The sequence below is a fragment of the Pinus tabuliformis genome, chromosome 8 (genome assembly GCF_031772625.1).
Source record: "Pinus tabuliformis cultivar Carrire ecotype Pingquan chromosome 8, CPIR1, whole genome shotgun sequence".
Classification (NCBI taxonomy): domain Eukaryota; kingdom Viridiplantae; phylum Streptophyta; class Pinopsida; order Pinales; family Pinaceae; genus Pinus; species Pinus tabuliformis.
Genome location: NC_142294.1, coordinates 221442935 through 221452774, shown reverse-complemented (window position 1 = coordinate 221452774; position 9840 = coordinate 221442935). Strand labels below are relative to the sequence as shown.

The 9840-nt window shown below is 37.1% G+C and overlaps 2 pseudogenes; both read left to right on the top strand.

The window, feature by feature from the left end:
* Positions 1-731: 731 nt before the first annotated feature.
* LOC149234949 (uncharacterized) lies at positions 732-1581 on the top strand (annotated as a pseudogene).
* Positions 1582-5040: 3459 nt separating this feature from the next.
* On the top strand, positions 5041-5940 carry LOC149234948 (uncharacterized; annotated as a pseudogene).
* Positions 5941-9840: the final 3900 nt, after the last annotated feature.

Sequence of the window (9840 nt, the reverse complement as noted above, 5' to 3'; positions counted from 1 at the left end):
AATCCACCTAACTTTGAGAGGGATTTCATCTTATACATCTATGTGTCCACCTATTTGGTCGTCAGGGTCCTCATACAAGAAGATTATTCCAAAAATGACCATGTAATCTACTATGTCAATAAGAATGGTCCCCATGTGTCCTATTCACATGAATAAAAATTGGCACTGGATGTTGTGTTCTTTGTTCAAAAGTTTTGTCATTATATCCTTAAGCGTATGACCAAAGTTGTGATCAATTCCAACCCCATCACTTTCTTATTGAGTCAGTGGATCATTAATGGGAATTATGACCATTGAAACATTATCCTTCAATAATTTTATCTCAAACTTGTCACACCCAAAAGTAATAAAGGTTTAGCCCTAGTTGAACTTGTTATCACCTAAGAAACAATTTCTAAATTGTTCACATCATTTTGATTGTAAAGGTTTAGTGTTAGTCCGAGTTTAGTTTTCTTTCAAGATTGGGCTTTTGGGCTTATATTTCTCAAGATATGGACAAAATTGGTATTGCTGGGTCAAATGGCACCCCTTACAGATGACAGATGGCAAATAAAATTAATCACCGCCAAGCAGAGAGTACAATAGATCGTATGGATTGGATTGAGAAAATAACAGGAGTAATTGCTTCACTTCTGTGTTCTCAAATGCCAGAGAAAAAGCTGCCTTGTAGTCCAATGAGCAGTGGACATCAATGCACAGGTAGTGAGAGCAGCTCATTGAGGGCAGCAAATGATCTGGAGTCCAAAACCAAAGACAATTCTCGGACAATAAGGGATGTACTGGAGAATGTGCAATTTACCTTAATTGTGGTGGCTACAGCAATGCTGGTTCTAGCATTTCTTGGACTTTTATTTTCTATTCTTGGACTCAAGACTCTGGTTTACTTTTTGGTACTTGGTGCATGGTTTCTTGTGGTGGGAACATTTATTCTTTGTGGAGTGATCGTTTTATTAAACAATGCAGTTGGAGATGCCTGCGTCTCCATGAAAGAGTGGGTTGCACATCCTTATGAAGATACCGCCCTTGACCACATTCTGCCTTATGTAGATGTGGTAACAACTGAACAATCTTTAAATCAGAGAAAAACAGTAACCAGTAAAGTGGTAACAGTTGTGAACAAGGTGCTAGGTACTGTTGCTAATAGTAACTTTCCGCCAAATGCTGGCCCTCTTTATTATAATCAATATGGTGCTCTAGTGCCTACAATTTGCAATCCTTACACTGGTTGGATAACCCTGGATATTTACAAATAGTTAGTACTAGTAGTTAATATCAGCTATGGTTTGTATCACTACACTCCTTTCCTCCTGAATTTGCAGGACTATACGTTTGTGAGGGAAACTTTTGGTACCATAACTGAGGATTATTTCCCTGGCCTTCGACAACATCTTCGCTGGGTCTACATTGGCTTATCACTCGTCTCAACTGGTATAATGCTTTCAATTATCTTTTGGGTTGTGTACAATAAACAACATGCTGATGGTCAGAGATGAATACTATAAGCAACATGCTGATGGTCAATTCATGGCTAGAGACAACAACAAATCTTTATTTGAATTATGTTTACAGGTCTTGCCATGAAGTCTAAAACATTATACTGAAAAGGGCTCTGATATATTTTTCTTTAATGCTAAAAATCTGACATACTAGGGTGGACTACCAAGACAATGAACTTCTTTTTAGCCTCTTATGTCAGGCAGTTATTGAAGCTCCAAGGGTTCTTAATCTCTGAAGCAGTGAACACTTTAGTGGACCTTATGGGGAGGATGTTGTCTTCATTGCCAATCATTGGCATACATATCTTCTTCCTTGTTACTTGAAGATTCTTTCACAAATGCCAAGGTTGCATATTTCATACATACCTTGAAGAATGGGGTCCATATATATATTCAGTTTGAAAAGCTTTAGGGCACATGAAAAGACACATTTCATGATAATGAAGCTCAAGGCAGTTAGATTTTGGTGTTAAACTGTGTTTTGTGATTACACAACAGTTTCGTAGTGCGCTACGAAACTGCTGAAAAGGACACATAGTGCACAGCAGTTTCATAGTGCACTACGAAACTGTTGTAGCTGCATAATTAAAGTCCAGTCGACGAAATTTTGAAGACTTTTCAATTAGCATTAAAGAAGTTTTTGTCATCACACATATACATGGGAAAGGCTTACAGCACATGAAGGACGTGACACTCCAATAGATTGTTGACTAATTCAAGAATGTCAACATGGTTAATTACTTCCGAATATCTTTGAGGAAACCAAAAGCATAAAAACAGGGGCAGTTTCCTATTTCTCAACAGCGGTAAAAGGATAAGACATTAACGACCAGTAAGGAGCTTCGAACATCCACCACAGTTAAATTGAAGGAGACCACTTGTCAAAGAACGAGAATTGATTGTAATTAATGCTATCCTCAGCATGATGTAGAATTAGAATCCTAATTGTCTTAGGTCTCTTAAACTGCTAGTTATCAGTCAGTTGTATTTATTATTTAGTTTTAAAGGTTAATAGGTGTCATAGCAAGCAGAATTCGAGTTTCCCTCACATAGGAGGAGAAAACTCAGCTTTGAAAGAAGTTCTATATATAGGAGAAAGAGCAATGTAATAGGGGTTGGAAATTTATTGAAAAAAGCTCTGCTATTGTGCTATGTATATGACTCTGTTTTAGTAATATCAAGACTTGTCTTTACTTCTAAGGAATCAGAAGGAGTTTACTATTCAGAATGTTGTGTATTATCTCCTCTTCAGTATTTGTAGTGGTATAGATGTGTGATTACTTAGAAATCATTGATTGTGCTCTAATTTCCTTCACATATTTATAAATTGTGTTGTCATGTATGTTTCTGGTGTATTCTGAATGGTTAAATTTTGTATGCCTTGACTTCTATGTAAGGTTGATGTCATTGTTATTCTGAAACAAATTTGACTCCATAAGCCCAATGGACACTTTGTAGTTGTGTTTCCACCACTCATATTTTTACATTTGTTTCATAAGAGTTAGCCATCTAATTCATTATCAATATCATTAATCCTTTTGAGAGGGCCCTCTCAGGTTCAGGAGGCTAAGCCTTAGCCTAAAATAGGTTAGAAATAGTTACTTAAGGTCTTTGTGGTCAGCAGCCTTCCAGGGTCTGATTTTGAGATAACATTTTGGTGCGTCTGTCGGGAGCCTGAAGTCTATTCATTCTTGAAATTAAGAGGCTGAACTTATGAAGGTAGCAGGAGCTCAGACATCTTTTTGAGGCTGCAAAACTACCTTGGTGACTCCACACATCAAATAATAAATTGGAAGGTGACTCCACTGCTAGAAGATCAGTAGCTTGATGAAGTTACAAGATGAGTTCCACTGCAAGAATGAATGCCAGGTATGCTCCTATGAATCAGTCTCATATCCCTAGTTTTCCAAATCCTATGCCAAAGGTTGAATGGTTAGATGATCTTCCAATATTCAAAGATGAAAAGAAGGACAATGTTGCTCTTCATTTGGTTAGGTTTCATATGCATGTACGCAGTCTTAAGGTTCATTTCCCTGAAGATTGTCTCATGAAGATGTTTATGACCACTTTAGAAGGAAAAGCATGGTCTTGGTATAAAGGTTTGGAAAATGGTTCAATATATTCGCTTGCTAATTTTCATGATGAATTCTATGAGATGTATAAAGAATGTCATCCTTCCTTATTGTTGCTCAAAGATTGTTGTAGACATTCTTTAAGTCTTATTCAGTACTTGGAGGATTGTTATGATGATGATGAATTTATGGATGAAGAAATTTTAGAGGCTCTTCATAGCAATACATTTCAACACCAAGAAGAAAGTATAACATCCCATGAAATGCAACATGAAGATCAGCAGGGGTTTACTTATGAAAACCATGTTTCATCCTTTGATATAAATGAGAAGATGCAGCAAACTTGCCAAGATTTTGATCAAAATGAGTATGAAATTGATTGCAAACACCAAGGAAAAGTATTGGAAGATAGCTTTTATAACCCTCAAGCAGAGGAAAAGGTTGTTCATTTTTCTAATTCCTTGCAGCAGCTTGCATCAAAGAATGATCTTTATAATAAAGAAAATTACATTTTCTATGGGAATCATGCATAAAGGCAGTTGGATAGCACATCAAAGGAATTTTGTGTGGCTGAGAATTAGTTGTCTGAAGAGATAGAGTGTTATAATGATCATCAAAATAACCATGTCTTCTTTGACCCTATAAGTGAATACATGGCAAAGCTTTGCACACCAGTATTTTACTTTCATTTGCATTATGAAGATCAGGTACTTTATAAGTTGATTTGGTCATCTCACTATCATGGTTATTTTGAGGTCAGATGCAGTCAAGAGCCTCCAATATCAGAAAAGACAATTTATTGGCTTTATTGGAAATATCATGTTTCCTGACCTACAAGTGGAAATTGCAGCTAGTAGGTAGGTAGGAAAATGAAAATAAGCTCAAGGTTGACTGAGCATTTTTCGGTAGATGTAGATTTCTTTCTCCTATAGTGATCATCAAGCTTAAGCCCGAGGTGAAGGCCCAAGAAGCTTGAAGGGGATGCTTTTCAAGCAATTGTCCACTTGTCATAAGAGGATAAAGCACTGGATCTGCGAGTTCTTAGCGTACTACAGGAGCACACTATCCCAAGTGGAGCCACTTGTTATCACCTAAGAAACAATTTCTAAATTGTTCACACCATTTTGATTGTAAAGGTTTAGTGTTAGTTCGAGTTTAGTTTTCTTTCAAGATTGGGATTTTGGGCTTATATTTCTCAATATATGGACAAAATTGGTATTGCTAGGTCAAATTGCACCCCTTACAGATGACAGCTGGCAAATAAAATTGATCACCACCAAGCAGAGAGTACAATAGATCATATGGATTGGATTGAGAAAATAATAGGAGTAATTGCTTCACTTCTGTGTTCTCAAATGCCAGAGCAGAAGTTGCCTTGTAATCCAATGAGCAGTGGACATCAATGCACAGCCAGTGAGAGCAGCTCATTGAGGGCAACAAATGATCTAGACTCCAAAACCAAAGACAATTCTTAGACAATAAGGGATGTACTGGAGAATGTGCGATTTACCTTAATTGTGGTGGTTGTAGCAATGCTGGTTCTGGCATTTCTTGGACTTTTATTTTCTATTCTTGGACTTAAGACTCTGGTTTACTTTTTGGTACTTGGTGCATGGTTTCTTGTGGCATGAACATTTATTCTTTGTGGAGTGTTCGTTTTATTAAACAGTATGGTTGGAGATGCCTGTGTCGCCATGAAAGAGTGGGTTGCACATCCTTATGAAGATACCGCCCTTGACCGCATTCTGCCTTGTGTAGATGTGGTAACAGCTGAACAATCTTTAAATTAGAGAAAAACAGTAACCAGTAAAGTGGTAACAGTTGTGAACAAGGTGCTAGGTACTGTTGCTAATAGTAACTTTCTACTAAATGCTGGCCCTCTTTATTATAATCAATCTGGTCCTCTAGTGCCTACACTTTGCAATCCTTACACTGGTTGGATAACCCAGGATATTTACAAACAGTTAGTACTAGCAGTTAATATGAGCTATGGTTTGTATCACTACACTCCTTTCCTCGTGAATTTGCAGGACTGTACGTTTGTGAGGGAAACTTTTGGTACCATAACTGAGGATTATTTCCCTGGCCTTCGACAACATCTTTGTTGGGTCTACATTGTCTTAGCACTCTTCTCAACTAGTATAATGCTTTCAATTATCTTTTGGGTTGTGTACAATAAGCAAGTCAGAGATGAATACTATAAGCAACATGTTGATGGTCAATTCATGGCTAGAGACAACAACAAATCTTTATTTGAATTATGTTTACAGGTCTTGCCACGAAGTCTGAAACATTATACTGAAAAGGACCCTGATATATTTTTCTTTAATGCTAAAAATCTGACATACTGGGGTGGACTACCAAGACAATGAACTTTGTTTTAGCCTCTTATGTCAGGAAGCTATTGAAGCTCCAAGGATTCTTAATCTATCAAGCAGTGAACACTTTAGTGGACCTTATGAGGAGGATGTTGTCTTCATTGCCAATCATTGGCATACATATCTTCTTCCTTGTTACTTGAAGATTCTTTCACAAATGCCAAGGTTGCATATTGCATACATACCTTGAAGAATGGGGTTCATATATATATTCAGTTTGAAAAGCTTCAGGGCACATGAAAAGAGACATTTCAAGATAATGAAGCTCAAGACAGTCAAATTTTGGTGTTAAACTGTGTTTTGTGATTACACAGTAGTTTCGTAGCGCGCTACGAAACTGCTGAAAAGGACGCATAGTGCACAGCAGTTTCGTAGCGCGCTACGAAACTGCTGTAGCTGCATAATTAAAGTTCAGTCGACAAAATTTTGAAGACTTTTCAATCAGCGTTAAAGAAGTTTTTTTCATCACACATGTACATGGGAAAGGCTTACAGCACATGAAGGATGTGGCACTCCAATAGATTGTTGACTAATTCAAGAAGATCAACATGGTTAATTACTTCTGAATATTTTTTAGGAAACCAAAAGCATAAAAACATGGATAGTTTCCTCTTTCTCAGCAGTGGTAAAAGGATAAGACATTAAGGACTAGTAAGGAGCTTCGAACATCCACCACAGCTAAATTGAAGGAGACCACTTGTCAAAGAACGAGAATTGATTGTAGTTAATGCTATGCTAAACATGATGTAGAATTAGAATCCTAATTGTCTTAGGTCTCTTAAACTGCTAGTTATCAGTCAGTTGTATTTATTAGCTAGTTTTAAAGGTTAATAGGTGTCATAGCAAGAAGAATTCGAGTTTCCCTCACATAGGAGGAGAAATCTCAGCTTTGAAAGAAGTTCTATATATAGGAGAATGAGCAATGTAATAGGGGTTGGAAATTTATTGAAAAAAGCTCTGCTATTGTGCTATGTATATGACTCTATTTTAGTAATATCAAGACTTGGTTTACTTCTCAAGAACCAGAAGGAGTTTACTGTTCAGAATGTTGTGTATTATCTCCTCTTCAATATTTGCAGTGGTATAGATGTGTGATTACTTAGAAATCACTGATTGTGCTCTAATTTCCTTCACATATTTATAAACTATGTTGTCCTGTATGTTTCTGGTGTATTCTGAATGGTTAAATTTTGTATGCCCTGACTTCTATGTAAGGTTGATGTCATTGTTATTCTGAAACGAATTTGACTCCATAAGCCCAATGGACACTTTCTAGTTGTGTTTCCACCATTCATATTTTTACATTTGTTTCATAAGAGTTAGCTATCTAATTCATTATCAATATCATTAATCCTTTTGAGAGAGCCCTCTCAGGTTGAGGAGGCTAAGCCTCAGCCTAAAGTAGGTTTGAAATAGTTACTTAAGGTCTTCCTGGTCAGTAGCCTTCCAGGGTATGATTTTGAGATAACATAACTCATTTCTGAATTTCGCACTAGTGTGTTTGATCTGTCGGTAAATGATGATCTTCTAAATGAACACTTGTTTTCCATTAACTTGGATGATCTTTGGTATGGTGACATCCTTACCTACTTGTGAACCCATAAATTCACCCCCCACCTCACTCGTGATGACCGATGACATATTCAACATCAAGCCCCTCGCTACCTCCTCATTGGTGATGATCTTTATTGTCACGGTATCGACATTGTCCTTCATCATTGTCTTGACCATGCTCTATTTGAGCAAGTTCTTAATTCCTTCCATAGTGGCGCTTGTGGTGGTCATCTCTATAGAATGGCCGCTATCCAGAAAATCATGCCCATGGGTTACTTTTGGCCTTCTCTCTTTAGCGATTGTATTGAGGTAGTCAAACACTGTCCTAATTTCCTATTATACACCCCTAACGCACGAGCTCCACCTGCTCCCCTCCATCTTGTCATTGCAGTCGGTCCTTTCTGTAAATGGTCTATTGACTTTATGGAGTGTCGACCCCCATCTACTAACCATAAGTATATTATCGTGGTCATCAACTATTTTATCAAATGGGCTAAATCCATGCCAACGTTCAATAACATTGTTGCTACTGCAACCCTCTTTTTCTTTAACCATGTTATCGCTCGATTTGGGGTTCCAAAAAAATTGGTCTCTGAACATTGTTGACACTTTGAAAATGATATATGGCATGAGCTATCCTCTCTCTTAGGCTTCAAACACCAATATTCATCATCTTATTACCCTCGAGGTAATGGCCAAGTTGAAGTTGTCAACAAAATCCTTAAGACTATGCTTCAAAGGATAGTGAATAAACACAAGACCACTTGGCATTTAATTCTCTTCCCTACTTTGTGGGTCTATAGAACTTTTGTCAAGGCTTCCATCGGGTTCACTCATTTCCACCTTATTTTTGGAGAGGAGGCAATCTGACCAATCAAGTGTGAAATCCCTTCCCTCCACCTCGTTGTCGAACTCCTCCATGACTTATCGTGCTTGAGCATGCCAGTGAAGACCACCTTGTTGCATTTCAAACCATTGAAGCCACCAAAAAGTGGACCAGAGCTCAGTATGACCAAAAATTACACCCTCTTACATTTCATGAAGGTGACCTTGTTCTTGTTTATGACCAAGCTCATGATGTCTTGGGGTACAGAAAGTTTGGACCATTATGGCTAGTACCTTACATCATCTTGTTGTGCTTATCAACAACCCCCATTTATTAGTGTTAGTAATAACATTAATAAATGGGGACCCTTCCAAAAAAAATCAAATCTTAGCATTTAATCATGCCTTTCTTGTTTTTAGAATAAAATAAGATGTCAAAGTGGAACTTGCTAAAACATGGAAATTTACCTTTTCATACTTTAAGCGCATAAAACTTCACAAACTATAAGTTTCTTATAAAAAGCGCTAAATAATCAAAAATCCTAAGAATAAATTTATAACGGAAAGTCATGAATATTAAAGTAAACCTTTAAAAAACCTGTTTTAAGATTATTATTCTTGCATCGCAAAAAAATTATGGTGGACTTCCCTTATAAAAGTTACCCCTTGAAAATGTGATCTGCGAAAATGTGAGATCATAAAATCCTATAACCTTATTGCATCGTAGTTTCAAACATGCGGCGCCACTTCACAAAGCATAAGCAAAAATCGTGAAATATGATAGCATCTCGCAAATCGCTTATCGCAACAACTCATGTAGCGATGGGTTTTAACAAAAACAATTTTTGCAATATAACGATCTGCGATATTGCAAAGCAAATCGCAAAATTTCTTTTATCGCAATTCAAAGGGCTCAGGGTTCTAGGAGAGTACTTCCCAACTTTCTATGTGAATTATGAACATTAAAGTTAAGCATAACGGTTCATTAGTGATCATTTATTAAAAGAACGATTAGGATTAGTGTAAAGGACCATTTGACGCAAGTTGATATCTTTTGATATGATAAAGGAATAAAGACCCTTCGTCACCTTATTTTCGTCCTTCTATTGATTATTTCTATGTTTATTATCATTTTTATCATATTTTTCTCTCTACTTGCAACTTTCAGGAAGAACATACAGAGCAGAACATACGAAGAAATGGTGAAGAATGGAAAGGCACTTGTTGCAGAAAATTCAGAAATGACCCCATTGTTCACAGACACTACCTGTAATCGGGATGTAGGGACATATACGAGGGAAACTATGTATCAGTTATTGGATGAGGAACAACCGAGAATTATGGAAGTAACAGTTACAGTAGATGGACGTGGCTCGTCTGATGCATCCCTAACTGAACTTGCATGCTCATTTCTACACCAAATTGTTGCAAGACCAAAGATACTCCCTTATACCGACATGGTTAAGTGGATTATAGATGACGTGGACATATCTGACAGAGAATTCAAGACAACGA